Source organism: Triturus cristatus, chromosome 8 (genome assembly GCF_964204655.1).
Source record: "Triturus cristatus chromosome 8, aTriCri1.1, whole genome shotgun sequence".
NCBI lineage: Eukaryota > Metazoa > Chordata > Amphibia > Caudata > Salamandridae > Triturus > Triturus cristatus.
In genome coordinates, this window is record NC_140591.1 from 969,749,479 (window position 1) to 969,768,923 (window position 19,445).

A 19,445-nucleotide genomic window follows, 5' to 3' on the forward strand; every position below is an offset into this window, starting at 1 on the left:
AGTTGGTTTTGGACATTGGTCTCTACCTGGGGCTGGAAACTATTAACAGTGCTGTGCATATTACTTGCAATTCTACTGACATGCTGCCTATGTATACAATGTGGTCCAATGCTTTGCTCCATCTGTATCACTGCTTGTATACCTACCAGACGTGATGTTAAGCAAATGAATGCCCAGCGTGTACTAGATAAAGAGAATGATGAGAATCGACATACATGATGCATACCTAGACTCTTCTAGATTATAGATGTCTTCAGCTAACGCTAAAAGGGTCGTCTGTGGAAATTTGGCAGAGATCGCTGTTAGCATTTACCTGAAGCCATCTTGTTTCCGGTAGCCATTTTGTCAACCATGTGCTTTTTCCTTCTTCACTGTTGCTTGCCCTTGTGCTTTGCTCAAAGAACTGGCTATACTGAGCCTTTGCTACTCTGCACATGTGCAGAAGAGTCTGTAGCTGCCCACGCACCTGCTCTAGTCTGTAACGGTCAGGTTGTTTGTACCAAAGTCAGCAACTGTTGGCTCCTCCTTTACTGTTGACTGGGCATTCTTTGTATGACCATTTATGTATGTAACTCTCCTATGTGTGCTTGTACCGCCTTCTTTTGAGCTCCTGTGTGGGTATAAAAGACCCATGGTTCTTCTACTCCTTGTGCTACTTCATACACTACCAAAGGGTGTTGTGTGAATGTAGTTCCACCTCATGAGGTTAATAAAATATCTTTTTACTATTTCAGCTTCTGTGCCAACTTCTATTTTCTGGTCTGAGGATTTTTGTGCAGAGAAGGGCGAACCCCTAGCACTGGTAGGCCTTGCTGAGGTCCACCTCTACAGTACAGGATACTTTAGCATACTGCAAAAATTGGCCTTGTTGAAGGTCAATGGTGTCTTGTGCCTCACCCAATGGGAGGAAGGTGCAATTAAGGTAGAGATCACCGGCGGTGTTACAGCCACCTTCAAACCATTGTGATATGTCCATCATGGACTATATAGCACAAAAGGGTTTCAACCATTGGATGGATCAAAGTTTGGCAAAGGCGCCCAACTACTTACTCGGACAACTGCTTTCTCCCAGGCCACTGCCACCTGTCTGACAATGAAGGGGTGATCACCTGAAATACTCCTTCCCAGCATGAGGGAGATTTGCATCCACCCCCCACGTCCCAGAAGTTTCTTCTTGATGTTGTTGCCTTCCATGCACCACTGAGCAGCATACTGCAAAAGTTCGCGAAGTAATATAACTGCATATCCGGCAATCCCAGGCCCCCAAGCTCAGTTTCCAGTTTTAGGAGGTCTAGTTTAACTGTGCTTCGCTTCCCAGCCCATACAAGGGACACTAGGAGACTACGGAGTTTAGCAAATGTGGATTTTGGGACATCACACATGGTATTTTCAAGGGACACAAACAACAAGGCAATAGAACTATTTTACTCAACACAACTCTGCCCATCACCGAAAGGGGTAGGCGAACCCAAAAGTGAATTGATTCCTCCAGTGCTTCGATGACTCTGCCCATATTAAGGCGATAACAGGCCTTTGGGTTATTTGCCACCTGTAAAACCAGGTACCCGAAGTGATCACCTTCCCAGCTAAGCTCAGTCACCGGGAGCTCGGTCTGTCGCATGCCCGCCAGTGTGGCTATTGGCAACTGTTTTTGCTTGTTGACCCTGCAGCTGGACACCCCACCAAATTTGGACATGATTCGCAGTAACACCGCAAATGATCGTTCATGGTGCGTGACATAGACAAGGGCGTCATCGGCATATAGGGAGACAACATGGGTGATGCCCCCTACTTCAATGCCCCACTCTGCCATATCACGGCAATGCCTAATCGCAAGAGGCTCCATCGCTAAGGCGAAAAGGAGTGGTGACAGGGAGCACCCATATCTGATGCCTCTCTTCATAGGAAAGCAATCGGATACCACCCTCCCAGTGCATACTCGGGCCACCGGTACAGCATACAGCAACCAAACTCAGAACAGAAACACCGGACCCAGCCCCATTCTAAGGAGGACTTCCAAAAGATAATCCCATTAAGGATATTGAATGCTTTCTCGCTATCTAAAAGCTATTAACGCTGCTTCCAGCTCCCCGTCAGGCACAGCATACAGTATATGGGACAATCTCCTTAGATTCAGGAATCCCTCTACCCGCTTCATGTAACAGTTGGGTAACCACCCCTCGTAGTCTGGTCACATGGGCCTTTGCAAGTATTTTTGTGTCGATCCCCAACACTGAGAGGGACCTTTAAAAACACGGGTCAGGATGGTCCCTCCCCGGTTTGGGAAGCACAACAATCCGGGCTTCGTGCACGGTTTGCGGACGTTTACCACAACCATGTGTCTGCTGAAGTGTTTCCCACAAGGAGGAGCTCCGAGTATGAATGGTAGCATTCCACCGGGAGACAATCTGGTCCCCAGTGCCTTACAGCGAGCCAATTCCCGGACCAGCTCCACGAGGAACTCCCGCTTAAGTTCCCCGGTCTGTTCCACTGTAAGCCGAGGGAGGGGTATATGGTCTAGACAACTGCAGATATCAGCTGGTTGGCTATCCTCAGTCTCCTCATAAACAGTCACTAGGTGGTCCCGTAGAAGTATGTTGATTGCAGCCTGTGATCCCACAATGCTGCCATTCTGGCGTCTAATAGAAATAATTACAGATGGCGGGCATTCCTTTTTCAGAAGCAATGCTTCAAGGCGTCTCGATTTGTCACCCTCCAGATGAAGTAGTTGACGGTAGTCCAGTCGAACCAGTCCGTCCCATGTCTTCTCCCCCTGTCCTCTGGATGTCGGTAGTGACCCTGCTGGCTCCCAGAGATAGAGGTGGCCAGCTGAAGGGTCATCAGTTGTTGCTCTTCCTCCAGTAACTGCATCTGCAAATGGCGTCTATTGCCACGAATATTACAGGCATTCCCCTGTGTCACCGCCTTCAGGGTGTTCCACTCCCCTACTCGCTGCTGTGGACCAGTTGGTGTTAAAATAACCAACCGTCACTTCTCTAAGCTCCTCATGGAACTGGATGTCACCGAGTGCCTCAGGACATAAATGCAACAGCTGCACTCTGGGTATACCTCCACACCCACCCCACTCTAGGAGCACTGAAGCATGATCTGAGAGAAATCTATTTAATACCTGAACATCTGCTATTTCAGTGGTGGTCTTCCATCTCTAAAAATCTATCAAGGTGACTATATGTGTTATGGTTTGGGGCATGGCATGTGTATTCTCTGGCCTCGAAGTGCATTGTGCGCCAAACATCCAAATAGCCCATGCGTGCCATCACACCTCTCAGTGCAGCTACCATGTGCAGCTTTGTGTCCTGCCACAGGAGGGGAGGAGGGTGATCGGCGATCCCCACTACCATCCAGCACACACTTGAAATTTCTTTCCCACAGTAGGGGAGTCCCAACATACGAGATGAGCTCACTCTCAACGTTAAAGTAGAAAGCCCCATTATCAGTGGGTGTATACACATTCAACAGGCACACCTCCCGACCATCCAGTAGGTCATACAGCAGTATATGTCAGCTATTGTGATCTACCTTAAACCTCAGAACTTGAAAAGGGACCTGCAGTCCAATCCATATGGAGACTCTGCGTGCAGACTTAGAGTACGTAGCGAAGTAGAGTTGTTCCCTCCATTTCCTATGCAATTTCTGGCTCTCTTTTTCTGTCAAAAGTGTCTCCTACAGCAAAGCAATCTGAATGCCCCGCTGCGGAAGGGAGGGGTATATCCTATATCGTTTAACATAGGTGTAAAGTCCACGCACATTCCATGTTGCTACTTCAATAGGAGTAGCAATAGCACCTCACATCACTCCACTCCTCCATGTCCCCCATATTCCCGCTGCCGCTGGATAACGCAAACATATCAAACATGAACATCCCATCCCTCGCACCGGGTAAACAACTGAACAACCCATGTTTCCCCAAGCATCTTAATCTCTCTACACCCACACCAGCAAATACTTACTCCACGATAAAAGCAAATCTCTCAAAACTCCCCTGCTCTTCCACAATCCACAAGCAGTCTGCAATGTCAATAAAATAAAATCGGAGGGGAGGCTGCTCCCGGAGGAGCGCAACTTAGTCCCGACCCCCAGGTACTGCCTAGCCCTGCACACCCACTTTTCCCACACCAGCCACACTACAACGAATACACTCACTTTCATTCAATACCTCTCTGCCAAATAAGATCTCCTTCAGAGATTCAAGGTTCTATAATTGTGCCAACTAACAACCTGGGGAGGGGGAGGGGGGGGGGGGATAAGAGGCAACCTTCCCGCATTACGCAGCACATGCCACCCATTCACCTACTCTCTCATATATGTACCTAGATCATGCCAACCACTTTGTCAGTCAGACTTCAGAGGATCTCCATAATTCAGCATCTCAGCAAAATAATTGATTACAAGCACTCCTCTTCAGGAGATCACATCATCATATAACAAAACATAAGATCAGCTGTGGTGTCTGAGTTATACCCAATGTAAGGTTTCACTCTGCTGCAGGGTCTCCTCCACCACATCCCCTGCACTTGGGTCTGAGTTGGAGGATGTTACCATGTCCACCAGTGCTATTGCTGCCTCCCTCTCCCACTGCTGCTGCTCCAGAACCAGGGTCTTTTCTTGTCTGATAATCACTCGAGAGGTGAGTTTTAAGGCTCCCATAATCGGTTGTCTCCGCTTTCACGATGGTCACGAGTGACCGGAGTTCCCAGTCCATCTGTCCAAGCCGCAGTGGGGGAGTCGGCGGTGAGACCGCCTTGGGAGTGGTCAGTATGGAGCAGTATTAATGTTGCGGGCTATAGGAGCATGTAGCCAAGTCTCATAGCTCTCAACTTTTGTTTGACCGCTCCAAAGATCTGTTGCAGCTGCTGCACCTATGCTATCCCTGTCCCTATAGTTAAGTATTTTTGCTATCTTAGTACAAGGGGGGCAGCCCCACAGGAGGCTTTGGCACCAAGGCACGATGAGCTCTCTCTATCACAAAGAAGGGAGATAGTTGGGCTGAAGAGATCATCTTTTTACCCTGAGTTTGAGGAACAGTTCCGGATCCCTCCCCTCTGCCCACTCCGAGAAGACTATGAAGCGGAGGTTGAAATGGCAAGAACGACCTTCTGAGTACTCCGCTCTTGCCTCCAGTGTGTTCATCCTGGCCGGCAGGGCATTTAGTTCAGCCCCCAAAGAAGCAACCTCTCTCTGCATCTTGGAGACAGCCTGTTCTGTGGCCAGGGAACGTTCAGCCACCCTATGGAGGTTGAGTCTGAAGAGGCCAACATCCTGGGAGACAGCTTCAATTTTGGCCTGTACAGTCGCACTCGAGTCCTCTATGTATGCCAATATCTGAGCCCCTGCACAGCGTCTGGATACTCCTGCGGTGGGTTGGTTGGTCACTGCATTCATCCCCAGGGCCGTAAACTGGTCTATCTTAGTCTGCTGCTCTCCTCTCTGTGCTCTATCCTTCCCCATGATGGGCTTCACCCAGTGAGTGAGTACATCCAGTCGAAACACCCCCAATCACCCACCATATCGTGAACGGGTACTCACAGCTCCAGCAGACAAGACACCCTCTCAGGGAGACAGGGCATGATCCACAAATTCAAAGCAAGTGGTTTCCCCACCAAGTACATCTGGTAGGATCCAAGCTCCGCCAGCAGTAGTAGTTTGCAACAGGCTTCCAGAATCAGGGGCCCTGGCACCAGGACACCAAAGCCAATTTGGCGCTGTTGGGCCAGGTCTTGACCACTGATTAGGACACGGGCTGGGACGCAAGGTGTTTGAGGAGATGTGGGTTACCTCGCCGGAGCACTTCCTCCAAGAAAATGAGGGCCAGCAGAACCTGACCCCACCTGGGGTGCGGGGTCAGACCCCGTTCACTCCCACGTAAGCCGTCCCGATGAGCTCAGCCCTTTGGCAGTTTTGTGGAGCCTCACCCTCCAGCGTAGTCACCTGCCCACAATCCTCACATTCCACGTCTTCTATGGGGCGGGCACAGCTCCCAAACCAGAGTCCGCTCAATCTGTCCCCTCACGGATGTCGTCCCAGCCATCAAAGTAAGTGAACGAAGGCAGCTAGGCCCTGATCCTAGGGCCCACCACATGGTCAGTCAGTGCCAGGGAGGAGAAAGAAGGAATCTACTATTTACACTGTCTCTCTACCGCTCTGTTCAATGCTGCAAGTCTCCAGTGTCCGCTGCCCTCCCAAAGTCCCTCTTGCCTCAAGGAGGTAGCAGGGTTAGAAAGGGTTCCCCTGCCGGGGCGTCATTCAAGCTCAGTGTTAAAGCCAAAAAAGGTAGGGTGGGGTGTCTTGCCCTCAGCATATGCCCCCCTCCCTCAGCCAAGCACACCGCCAGTGCAGAAGCTGAACGGTATATTTCATGGATGCCCCCGCGTATCACTGTTGCAGCTTATCAGATCGTTGATAGCACATCTGGGTTGTTTGGGTGGGGCGGGGGACCGCTCCCCTTCTGCCTCTGTTACAGCGCTCTGCTGTGAACTGGGATGACGTTGCCTCCGGATCTAAAGAACGATTGGTCTCTCCTGGTGATGCCATCTCTATGGCTTATCAGTGCAGATCCGCAGGCCCCCTCAAAACTGGTGCCACCTGGGCAGTGACTCATCCAGCGGTCCACCCCGCTGTCTTCACTGCAGTCAGTCCCCTCCAAGCAGTCGTGGCTTCCCGCAGGCCACATACACCTCAGCTGCAGGCCTGCCTTTGATACAGAGTGTTGTGCAGGTAATCAGTGCTCAAGGATGGCTCATGGGCAACAGGAGTTGGGTGTCCAGACTGTAGCTACTGCTAATGGAATTAATAAAGGAGGGCGCCTTTTTTACAAGGAAGTAGTGGTTGGTTAATACAGTAAGGGTAATAGAAGGAATGCTGACAATACTGCGGCATGCCATCATCTTTGCGACACAAACTACTACATTTCAGATCCATACATTGAGTCTACCATAAGCCAGACAAACTACATAAATGGATCCAACAGTCAGCCAACAATGTCAAAGATGTCGCTTTGGCCTTAATGGTCAGGTCCTCAATTGGTTCGCTTCTTTCCTTCAACATAGAACGCAACAAATCATAATCAAAGACTGCCTCTCCAATCCTACAGCAGTCTCCCTGGGCGTCCCCCAGGGCTCTATTCTCTTCCCCTCCCTCTTTAACCTCTTTATGAAACCCCTTACCCTCCTTTTGAAAAAAGCTGGAATCAACTACCACCATTATGCCTATGATACCCAACTCTACTACAAGATTAGATCCCACTCAGACATACTTTATCTCAACAACACCCTGAGTAAGATCCAAGCCTGGTTCTTCTCTAACCATCTCCAACTGAACCCTAAAAAAACTGAATGCATTCTACTTTCTCCAAAAAAGAACCGACTCCCCATCCAAAGCTGGATCTCGGACCTGAATTCCCTCAATTGCTCGCTCTCTGTATCCAACTCGGCAAAATCACTTGGTTTCACTCTTGATAAAAACCTTACTCTCAATGAACATATAAAAAACTCGGCCAAAGGAGCTCTTTTCACTCTCCGACACCTCAAGAAAATCAAACCCTTCATTCTATTAGAGGACTTCAAATGGGTTGTCCAAACTCTAGTTCTCTCCAAACTCAACTATGGCAACGCTATCCTCACCGGAACCCCTAAAGTACACTTAGCCCCCCTTAGAGCTGTGCTCCACTTGGCGGCTAGGCTCACTACTGACTGTAAAAGATTTGACCACATCTCTCCGACCCTCAAAGCCCTCAGTTGGCTACCTATTGAAGGAAGATGCTCTACAAGACTGCATGCATTAAGCACAAAGCTCTTTACCAGCAAACCCCTTCTTACCTTACAAACAAACTCAACGAAGCAGGGTGCTCCCGACCGATGAGAAGCACCAATGCTCTCCTCCTCGTCCCCCCTCTGTTTAAAAAGAAATCCACCCAATCACGCTCCTTCTCCGGGAACGCCCCGAACATTTGGAACTCACTCTCTAGGGACCTGCGCTGTAACCACTCCTACTTCAGCTTTAAAAAAGACCTTAAATCTCACCTGCTCAACAAATACTTTGGTCCTTAATCCCTCCTCTGAACCTACTCTCTACCCCCCTTTACTGATTATCTTTAGTGCTCCCCCTTGCTCTCTCCTCTCTCCCCACATTACACATCTCCCCTCCTAACTTCGACCTGTCCCCCATTCTACCCCCTCCCCATGTCCTCTTTCCATTACCACCCATAACTTCCTTCAATCTTTTCTCCGTCGTCTCTCTCTTCTACTCCTTAAACTTATTCTTCTTCACTTATATTCCTAAGCTGTTCATTTCACGTTACTACGCCCAGATTTTTGGGCCCCCCACTGAACTCAACTGGTTGAGCTCCACCTGCTTGTTTTTATTACCTTTGTAAAATTGCTTTACCTTATTCCCTCCTCTCATGTAAATTGTTCTTCCCCGTCCCTCTTTATTTATAATCCAATTGCTGTGTTTCATTGATTGTCAATATCTTACCCTTATTCCCTCCTCTCATGTAAATTTCTTCTTCCCGTCCCTTTTTTATTTCTAATTCAATTGTGGTGTTGTTATTGATTGGGTATGCTGTGCCCAAAGCAAATGTTTTTATTTCCTGTACTGCGTCTGCTCCTGTAAAGCGCTCCGATACCCACGGGTCTAGCCAGCGCTATGTAAAACCTTTCAAATAAATTAAAATATATAAAGCCCCCTTTGCCACATTTATACATCTATCCAGGCAATGCTCCTCAGGGAGGAAGTTCTAGGAAAATTCCTGTGATTATTCCTTGCTAATTGCACTTCTATCCACACTTATTAGATCCTACAGTAAACAGTTATGCACTCTAGACATGTTTGTACCACAGGCCGGCTAGAAACAAACCATTAGAACGCTTGATCAACAGCTCATGTGTCTGCATCAATGGCAATGCAGGAGTACCACCACCACCCTTCATCCCAAAATTTCCCATTACTTGGGAACAGACTCTCTACCACATCAGTCTGTGCATGTTGTGGATCTAGGAACTCAAACAATGTTTCCTCTATGCCCTCACTTAAAGGAGAGCTTCTCCGCAAGTAGTCTAGGATCTCAAGCCATTCGTCTATTTTCACAAGGAAGCAACAGCCTTTGACATGAAAGATATCATGTCATACCAGCAGAGGTCCCTGCTACCTTTCCCTCCAATGCTTCTGTTATCCTTTCAAACTTTTCATGTTTCTGCTCAACAACAAGAACCTTACCCCGGGCTTTTAGGAAATAGGAATTTCTTGGCTGTCTTTCCATCTGGCTGGCTGTCCCCATCCATTGCTACCCGTCCGCAAGCGCTGGGATGCCCCGTTGCTGGGGCAGCCATGCGCTATATAAGCATTGTTAACATAACATTACTTTACCAATCATGTCCTTCAGTTTCTGCTCAATTCCCTGTCCTACACCCCCCCCAATCACACAGGTAGTATTGACCTGATCAGGGTTTGTTCACATTGTGAAATCTCAGATTGGACGAGGTCACAGCAGTAGTACTCCACAGTCCTGCAATAGACAATATCCATAATGGTGCTAAGAAATTCTCTTTTTTCCAGTCATGCAGCCTAATGGTAGGTCTTGTGGAATAACCAATCCATGCAAGGAGTTAATTTTCATAACTGGATGTTTGCTTCATCATGCAGCTCGAAACCACATGCTTGATGAGTGGCTTCCATGGCACCTCTATCCCTATCCACAAGGGAGTACAAGGCCACTGAGGATTGTCCTCTGCCTGAACACCGCTGCAGAGGCTTGCGTGCCCTTCTCAACCATGGCTAAGAGATAACTGATGCACCCTGGAATGGTTCCAATCTCTCACTTCGGGAGTATCCAGCTGGCACCAAACACCATCATCAGGCTCCACTGTGATGCGATCATGTCAATGTTGAAAAGCATATATTTGGCGTATGGAAATGCACACTATTCAGTAATGTATGCATGGAAGGAGAAAGGGGTTTGTGGATGGTTTGCTTTTTGCCCCTATATCACAGGACCTTTATTGGGAGAGCGGGGTCTTTGCGCACATTCAAATTACTCAGCTGTAGTTTATAACTTGTGACTTAATGTGTTGAATCATTTTGCCAATTATGTCGGCATTGCTTAGTAGGAACCATTATCTGGTGCATACTTTCAAATAAGTACATATTTGTGGAAAAAGGAATTTACCTGGACCATTTACAACTGTGTTAAATAGGGGCCGATTCCGATGTCGGACGGACTCAGATTCGCCCGACATCGGTCAGGAGCCGTAACCGACCGACCTGCTGTCGTCGGTTACGGCCCTGCTAGTACGTTGCGACCAAACAGTGTTCGGTCGCACTCGTATACAAGACAATGCAGGCATGCATTCCAAGCAGAATGCATGCCTGCATCCTTAAAAGCAGGGGTGCAGTTCATCCCTGCACCCTGTGGGCGGCACCCCAAGGTGCCTGCCACCGGGTGCAAGAATCCACAGAGGGGCACCATAGGTGCCCTAGGCCGCCATATGGGAGCCTCGCCCCCATGGGGGTCCTACTGGGGTCCCCCAAAGACAGTTTCCGACTGCCTTTTCGTGTCGGAAAAACCGGCACAAAAAGGCAGTGAAAAACTGCCATCGTACTCCCTCGGTCGCAAAGAGGCGGCCGGGGGAGTACTGGGAGATTTCCGTACGGCGGACGGGCTCTCCGAGCATGTCGTCCGCAATCCAGAAATCAGTGTCGGATTCCTTTCCGACCGAGCCATTTCGATGGAATCCGGCCAACATGATCCAAATCGGTCGGAAGGGCTCCGACCGTCGTTCGGAGCCCTTCCGACTGAAATCGGAATCGGCCCCTTAGTGTAATACTGCAGGAGATCGGCGGTCAGATTTTCCAGGATCTATTTAAAAACAATAGACAAATTAGCTAAACGTTAGGTCAGAAGCTTCCTTATGGTTTTTAGAAGCACAACCATAATCTTTTGTTCACTACATAATTCCAGGGCCACTTTATATCAATCAACATGCTGTACCAGCAGAAAAAAATAGATCTGACAAGCATGTTTAGGTTTGATCTTTTAAAGTGATTTGTTTTCCTCAACAAGAAAAAAACATCCAATAACATACCCAATATGGCCTGGCTTCCACCAATAAAATGGAAGGTTTTTGATCAACTTTCTTCCAAGTTCATAGGCAGGTCATCACACAGAATCCTTAGGACATATTTTCCATAACTTCAAATTAAATATTTGTAAATTACCAGGAACAACTGGAGGCCTGTTGGGACTTAATGCCAACCGCATCCAGACCCAAGGACATATGGGGTCCAGTTGTAAATTGGATGAACGTGTTACATACAACGGACTACGAGGATGCATAACTATATTGTACCACAGTATGTTGTTGTAAAGTTTTTGGTCAAACGTTTTTTTTTGTAGATTTGTAAATGATGATAATGACCTCTAATTCCATTCAAAGAAGTGTTTGAGATGTAAAGTAATGATATATACAATTATTATGCCATTATGTATCCTCCAATTGTTTACAGAGATCTTGTCGGTGATATCTTATTATGCACGTTGTATACTGTAATGTACGGTTTTTCTCCCTTTTCAACTGCCACTAAAAAAAATATATATATATTTGTAAATTAACCCTTGCCAACTAAGGGATTTTAGTCGCTCAGGCCTCTCCTGAAGTGGCCCGATATCCCGCCGGGTAACTCAGCCCCTTGCAGTTACTGACTCCAAGGATACCCATAACTTTGGGAGAATATTGGAAGTGTCATGTGCACAGTTAAATGGACTGCATGTGGGACCCAGAGGTTCTCCTTAGGAATCATCAGGGAAATTAGACATTCCAGGTGCCGGTCAACAAATGATTACTTTTTTTGTCCGAGGTTTCCACCAGCTGCCTAAATCATTAGGTGAAACTAAAGATATCTGCGCTCTTTATGCAGATATCATAATTCTGAAATGGCCAGTGATTGTTGTCATTGTCTTGAACGAAAATAAAAGGGACCAGGGAGTGAGACCATAGCAATGAGAATTTCCTGTATTTTATTGAGCATATGGACCCAACAATAAACCCTTTTTAAACTGTAAAATACTGAAGTCACATGTTTTGTTAACCATAGAAAGGTGATCATAATAGTTTAGAGACAGCGAGGTTTATCTTAACTAGTTTCTCAAAGTATCAAAATGTGTCTTTTCAAAGAATTTCAATCAATTGTTCTGTGATTTTTTTATGTGAATAGCACCAGTAGAAGTGTGACATCTTTAAAAGCTGTACTGCATCTGCTTACATTTCCACTGGGGGGAGACATGCAAATAAAACAATCTCACGTGCATATCATGAGCTTTGGAAAATTATTTTCGAGGCTAGCTACACAATTCTTGACTGCTTATCAATAACCAGTTACTTTGCAACAAGAAGTAGGAAAATGGTGAGAACCTACAAATCTGTTCATTATTAAAAATATAGACTACACAATTCATAGAGGGTTCACTGGCAATTTCTGTATACACATTCACAATTCATAAAATCAGATTAAAATAAAAGATATCCTAAAAACAGTGTAACATTTAACACCACATCAAATTAGCACTTCATTGAATGCTTGTTTGATATGTAGCTGCAAGGAAACCATTTTTTAATATAGGGTTACTATACAACCCCATTTTGCTAAGCCACACATTTTCCAGTCCTGAGCTTTCATTTTAAAACCAACTGTTTTCAGTTGCAACAGTACAGGTTGTTCAATTGGCGCAAACACAGACTACTTTGCCATATTGTACTGGTATTGTAAATGAACGCTAAGGACTGGCACTGTGCTTTTGGCACATATTGTGCTGACTGGCAACCCTAAATTGACTAAAATCATCAAGCATTAAACTTAAATTTGATTTCTAACAGAAAGCATACACAGGAGGGGCCGATTCCGATCCGGGTCGGAAGGGCACCGAACGCGATCCGGCCGGAAAAACTACGAGCCGTACACGTGTTTTCTGCCCGACTCGTACAGCTGTACGAGCGAGCAAGTACGATGCGAACTACGTGAAATTCACCGACCGAGTCGTTTCCGGGTCCGAACCGCTCCGTACGTCTCGGTCGTAAGATAACCGTGGCGTGCAATGGATACGATTTACGACCGAGCCAGTACGATGCACGCGTCGGACAGCCTGTGCGAGCCGGACTGTCCAGCTCGCAAAACGTCCGGGTGGTTGCCTTTGGGGGTCCGCGTCGGACCCCCTGTCACCCACAGTCCTACGACTCGGACACAGGGGGACACCCAAGGGTCCCCCCCAACACAGGCATGTACGGTGCAGATGGCACCGACGCATACCCACTGTAGGGGGCGCCCTTGCACGAGACGTACCCATTCAGTCAATGGGAGTCCATGTACGCGTCGTACGACCGGCTCCCATTGACTTCTATGAGAGTCCGACCGAACAGAGTCTGGCAGCATACGGCCGCATCGTACTCGTTCGGTCGGACGGACTGCAGGACTCCGGCTCGGTCGGAAAACACTCCGGATCCGGCTCGGTCGGAGTGCTTTCCGACCCGGACCCGGATCGGAATCGGCACCTTAATTGTTCCTGGTGTTGACAAATTTAACTTATTTACTTTTCTATTGGTATTTTGCAACAGTTTGATTTGAAAAGTGACCAGCTTACAAAAATAACTCTTCATTTGCTTGCTTTCTTGTTTATCACCCTCAGATATCAAGTGGGAAAAAAACAATTCTAAACAACTTTTTTTTCAGGTATTCAAGTATAAGTATTTGACTTTTCTGTATTCCATTTAAGAGAGGTGAAATTACAAATGAGCTCCAGATAACAAAATCCACAACTTCATACTATGGCAAGTAATCAAATTATCACACTCAGAGTTAGCTAAGTTTAACAGGAACTTATTTAGACATCTGCTGCACAATGTGGGAAGGGCAGAAGATAAAACTGATTGTGTTTTTGCAGAAAAATGTCAATAAAAGCAGCATACCTCCGAGACTACGATCTCTGGGTAAGATTTGCCATTTCTAGCTCCTCCAGCAAATATTCAGTGTGTAATACTCAGAGGGCGCAAAGATGTGAAACTCGGCCTTCCAATACTCTCATTTAGGTGAATGTCTTACTATAAAGGGTATTTTAAGCAGCGAATGTCTAAACATGTGCCATGCTGCCCGATACTCATCCATGACTGAGGTTTGCCTAATCTCAGTGGGTTCAAGTGTGCTGCAGATGACTACTTATCTTCAAGGGAACCACAGAGTTTTGATTAATCTCTCCAAAGAGCTGTCTGTAGTCCATGCTACCATGTAAAACTGGCAAAATACTGGGCTCTTGTTTGATGTTAGTGTTTTTTTTTATATTTAAGAAGTATAACAACAGTATGCCTTGTTTCTCCTTTAGGTGTTTAAGTGAGTAGTGTTTGATGGGAAGTTGCTGCTACTGCAAAACGGAAGCAAAATCCTACTGAAAACATAAATGTCAGATACATGGTACAGTAAAAGATGTATATTGTCATCAAACTTGGGAAATCCCCAGTCAGGAGGAATAAACCTACTGCTAAGTTCTGTTTCTGATGTGAAAGGACCACACTGGAATTAGGCAACAGTTTTCATTGTTGAATTGTGATATAAAAGCAGCTTGGTTGTCCAATTCACAAATGAAAAATTCATAAGTTTACCTTGGTAGTTTAATTCAAAGCATTCTTCAGCATCTGTAAATAGACAAACAAAATGTTTAAGCTAGATTGTTTAGGACAAACACCAAGTTTAGAGTACAATAAATATCTTCTCTTATTGTGCACCATTAGTGTGTAAATTGTTCTAAGCTAAATCATTTTCAACCAAGACTACACAGTTGCCTTTAATAAGGAGTGAAAAAGCAAACAGAAGTGAAAAAGCAAATGGATGTGCTTTTTTTTTTTTTAGAGTATGTGTTCCTTATTTTACATATATGGATGAACAAGTGGTATGAGGTGTTTTCTGACTGTCCCCATCTGTATTGGTTTTGCATGCATGGATTTATATATGGTTGTTGAACGGGTGGAAGTATGTATGGTTTCTAAAATGTATCCTCTTGAGAAATAAGTACTCAATTGACAAACTGCACTTTTTTAGTAGCTTTACACGTGTAGCTTACACTTTTGTAGCACCCTATATTTTGTACTAAGTCCAGCACTACTACATGGCAAACCACTGGTACTGCTAAACCCTCCCATAGGAAATAATGTTAAATTAAGTTAGGTTATTTAAATAGTTAAATATATAAATAAATATAATGTGTTAAAAAAATGTATAAAAATAGTACATATTTATTATATAATTATAAAATATTTAGTAAGTTATTTTTATTTTAATACAATGTAACATTATTTCTAAAAATGAATGTAACTAATTTACATTCATTCTATGCATTACGTTTAATTATTAATGCACATTAAAAACATTTCCATTCAGTTGGGAATTCATTTTTTATACAAACTTAAGAAAAATAATGTTATTAATACATTTCCATTAACCTTTAAAGTCAAAATTAATGTAATGGCATTTATTCTATTTTGCTCTACATTTAGAGTAAATATATACATTGAATTTACATTAAGATCAAAATATTTTTAATATTTATTTTCAAGTTAAATATTTTGTTTTTAATTCCCTATACTTTAGCATGCGGAGAGCTACCGACCGACTGCGGAGTATCCATTTGGTGAAATGTAGTGAAAAACTAAAAAAAAAAAATTCTGAAGTTTAAATTGAAATATAAATTTCCACCATATGAAAAAAAAAAGCATTTTTTAATGTGTTAATTTATTAAAATAATGTAACTATGTAAGAAGAATTTATAATTACATAATATGTACTATTTTGTATATATTTTTAAACATTATATTGTATTTTTTAACTATTTAAAATAATGTAATTTAACATTATTTACAATGGGTGATTACTAACTATCTAACTATTTCTTATGGGAGGCGGTTGCAGTGGTTGGTCATGTGTTGAGCTGGAATTACTTAAAAAGTATAAATTACTACAAATCTGCAGTTCATGAATACCGAGAAGTAGTAAACTCACTCAAAAATGTACTTTATCTTGATTAATTAGGTCTGATTTAATATTCTAGATATTGGAATATTTTGCGGATTACTCTTGGCACAAGCAACATGTCAATACAACAGTGATATGGATAGATAGACCCAGCACCATCATGTTCCTATTGGAAGAAAGACTACCATCTGTTCTAGAAGACGGCTTTCCCACTGTTTCTACTGCAAAGCAGGACAGCTCCAACAGGCTCACTTCTAAATTAATCAAGAGGCTTCTGAAAGATTTGGCTCCAGGCTTGATTAGCAGTTAAATGTGTAACCAGAGAGTTTAAGATTATTTTCTTTCTGAATGCCAATTTCTTTCTTGACCGTATGGTATTGTAAGTTTGAGCAAAGAGTGGTTCCAGGAGTGATTTGCCAGCTCCGAACACCAAACACTAACACACACATAAAATAGTCTTTCATGTCTTTAGCCAATGAGTGACCTAGCAGCGCACATAGAATCATGCTGGATTTATTCCTATTTGTTAAGAATGAAAGAACAGCACGATCTTTCCACAAATCCTTTCTGTGGCGCGTGTGCTTCCTGGGCTATCCTGTAAATTACTTTAGCTATTTCAAAGTGGGAGTGGTGCACTTCGGCAAATCGTTTCCTCTGTGCCTGAGACATACACACTCCTAAACGCCATTTTCCATGTAAGCCCAGACTCCGATATAGTTGAACAGATAATTTGTTTTGTCTTGTATGGAAAATGTATTTTGTTTTGTATGTTGTCATTTTGGTTGTGTCTAAACTGTGTTTATGTTCATTGTACTGTTGAGATTTAGGTCGTTGGGAGGGATGAACACATTTGAATATATTTTGTATGTGATTTTCTGTGTTTGATAACTATTTTGTATGCTGTTTATAAACATAATTGAAATAAATGGCGACTGCTGTCATTGATTAAAGCAGCCACGAATGGATCAAAATTAAAAAGAACAGTCAGTGCAGCATGGTTTGTTTGATAAAACCTTCTTAAAGTAGCATTTTTTAAATTGTAATCAAAACCCAACCTTTACAGTTAAATAGGGGGTTCGAATTACAATTCCGAGGATACCAAACATGGCACAGCTATCAAATCCCATTTGGAAATTACAGCTCATTAAATGTAATAAGTAATGCCCATGTTATTCTATGAGAGGGGTAAGCGTCCCAGTAGTAAAAAGACATTTAGGAGTTTTTTACTACCAGGACATGTAAAACTTAAAAGTACATGTCTAGCCTTTTAATTACACAGCACCCTGCCCTATGGGCTACCTACGCCATACCTTAGGGGTGAAATGTGTATTAAAAGGTGAGTTTAAGGCTTGGCAAGGGAGTTTTATTCAATTCAATATGGCAGTTTAAAACTGAATTCTGGCTGCAATGGCAGGCCAGGAACATGTTTAAAGTGCTACTTAAGTGGGTGGTACAATAAGTGCTGCAGGCCCACTGGTAGCATTTAATTTACAGGCCCTGGGTATATGGCATACCACTCTACAAGGGACGTATTATATGTAAATTAAATATGCCAATTGTGTATAAGCCAATGTAGCCATGTTTGAGGGGAGTGGGCACAAGCACTTTAGCACTGGTTAGCAGTGGTTAAGTGCACAGAGCACTAAGGCAAAGACAAAAAGTAGCTTGATATGGAGGGGGTGAGGCAAAATGTTTTGGGGAAGACCACGCTAAGGCTGACAGATCTAACAGTATATAAATAAAGAAGAAAAACGTAGAGTGGAATTTTTTTAAACTCTCTAAATTTGAAGGAATATGAAATTGAATGGTAAAAATTAAGTTAGTATCCTCAGATTTATTCATGGGAGCAGTGCATCAAACAGAAGAAGAAATGGACGATGGCCTCAAAGGAATTCAGACAAGTGCCAACCCTCCCATTAAAATAAAAATAGGATTTAAAAAAATATTTGTTTGTGAATTAAGTAAAATACGTCATCATTTGTGAATTTGCAGAATGCTGGTTTTATTTTGTTGAAAAAGGTTAGATTCGGGTCTCTGGCTTAAATTATTGACTCAACAGTGGTCCCCGGATTCCAATTATGATTCAGTGGGGGCCACTGGGTGCCAGTAATGAATAAGCAGGGGTGGTCCACAGAATTCAAAAGGTTAAGAACCAGTGGTCTACAGAGTTGGTGAAACCTGCGTTTTCAGATTCATTAAAGGACCGAGTATGAGCCTCAAAATGTTCATGTTGGCTCGAGACAGCAACACACAATACTCTGTCAAGCTTTGAATGGGCCAAATTGCTCAGTTTTGGTAATGCACTGAGCTGCAACACACACAAAATCGGTTGTTTAATAAGTTAAAGGCAAAATAGTACTCCGGTTCCAGGGGAGTTTAATGGTTGGTGAAAATCTGATATTGATCCGAAATGTAACACCCAACAATAAACCTAATTCATTCGCTCAAACTGCAGATGAAATAAAACCTCTACGTTATACATCGACATTCAAACTTCTGAACAGACCCCGTCCAGGATATAGCAGCATAGATCTGCGGCACAAAAATTGAATTTTTCCGGCATTATTTTGGCACTTTCTTTACTCTTAATCATTCCTTTTCAGCCGTAAGTCAATGAAAACTGTTTTTGCAGAGTATTCCACTTTTAAATAGGCATGTTTAAAGGATCTGGGAGTGTTTGCTATACTCTTAACTGGTTAGAGGTTATCTAGTGTCTCAGTCCCCCTCTCCCTCTAGCGCACCACAGACATAGCCTCACTAACACGGCTAAAGGGAACAGCGTCCAAATAATGAGGTTCCTGGCTAAAGGCGACCTCTTCAAGACTCTGGTCATACTTGCTCCCATACCTGCTCAGTCGTATCAGATAAGGAACATCAGTCGGCGTCCATGACCCTTCCATAAGTGGTGGTTTCAGAGTTGCTCTGGGGAGAGGAAAGCAGTCCCCGCCAGGTGATTGGGAGACAGAGCAGAAGAGAGGAGAGGAGAGGAGAGACTGTTGCAGGCTCTTGGAGGAGAAGCTAACTTGTGAACCAGACTTGTTAAGAAGTGGTGCTGCTGAAGGGCTACATCACACCTCTCTTACCTGCACTTCCTGGAGGGGCCCATCTGTAACACTCAGGTCTGGAGGAGACTGTCAAATGCAGAGTACTTGTCCCGATTCACCGTTGCAAACTGAGGTCTATCATCACAGAAGGTGTAGGCCTGTCACACTACTCTTATGTTTTTAGGCAGGTGGTTCTGGGGTCGAAGGGGCACTAGTGCCTTTGTTGGGGTAAGGTGCTGGAGTGACTTCAGTGGAGGAGCAGTGAACAAATATTCTTTTTGTTTTACTATACCTCCAGTGACCACCACATGCGGCACGGGCCACCATTCATTTATTCTCATAACACCCCCCAGGGCCAAAATATTACCTCCAGGG

The 19,445-nt window shown here is 44.3% G+C and overlaps 1 protein-coding gene across 2 annotated transcripts in view; it reads right to left on the reverse strand.

The window, feature by feature from the left end:
* The window catches only part of RAB9A (RAB9A, member RAS oncogene family), a 158,042-nt gene that overhangs the window by 28,165 nt on the left and 110,432 nt on the right, over positions 1 to 19,445 (reverse strand). Inside the window, exon 2 of one of the 2 annotated variants that reach the window (XM_085622494.1) lies at positions 14,661 to 14,693. The exons of the other annotated variant lie outside the window; for it this stretch is intronic. The gene's annotated coding sequence lies outside the window, so the exon portion shown is untranslated. The remainder of the gene's footprint in view (positions 1 to 14,660; positions 14,694 to 19,445) is intronic. 2 annotated transcript variants of the gene reach the window in all.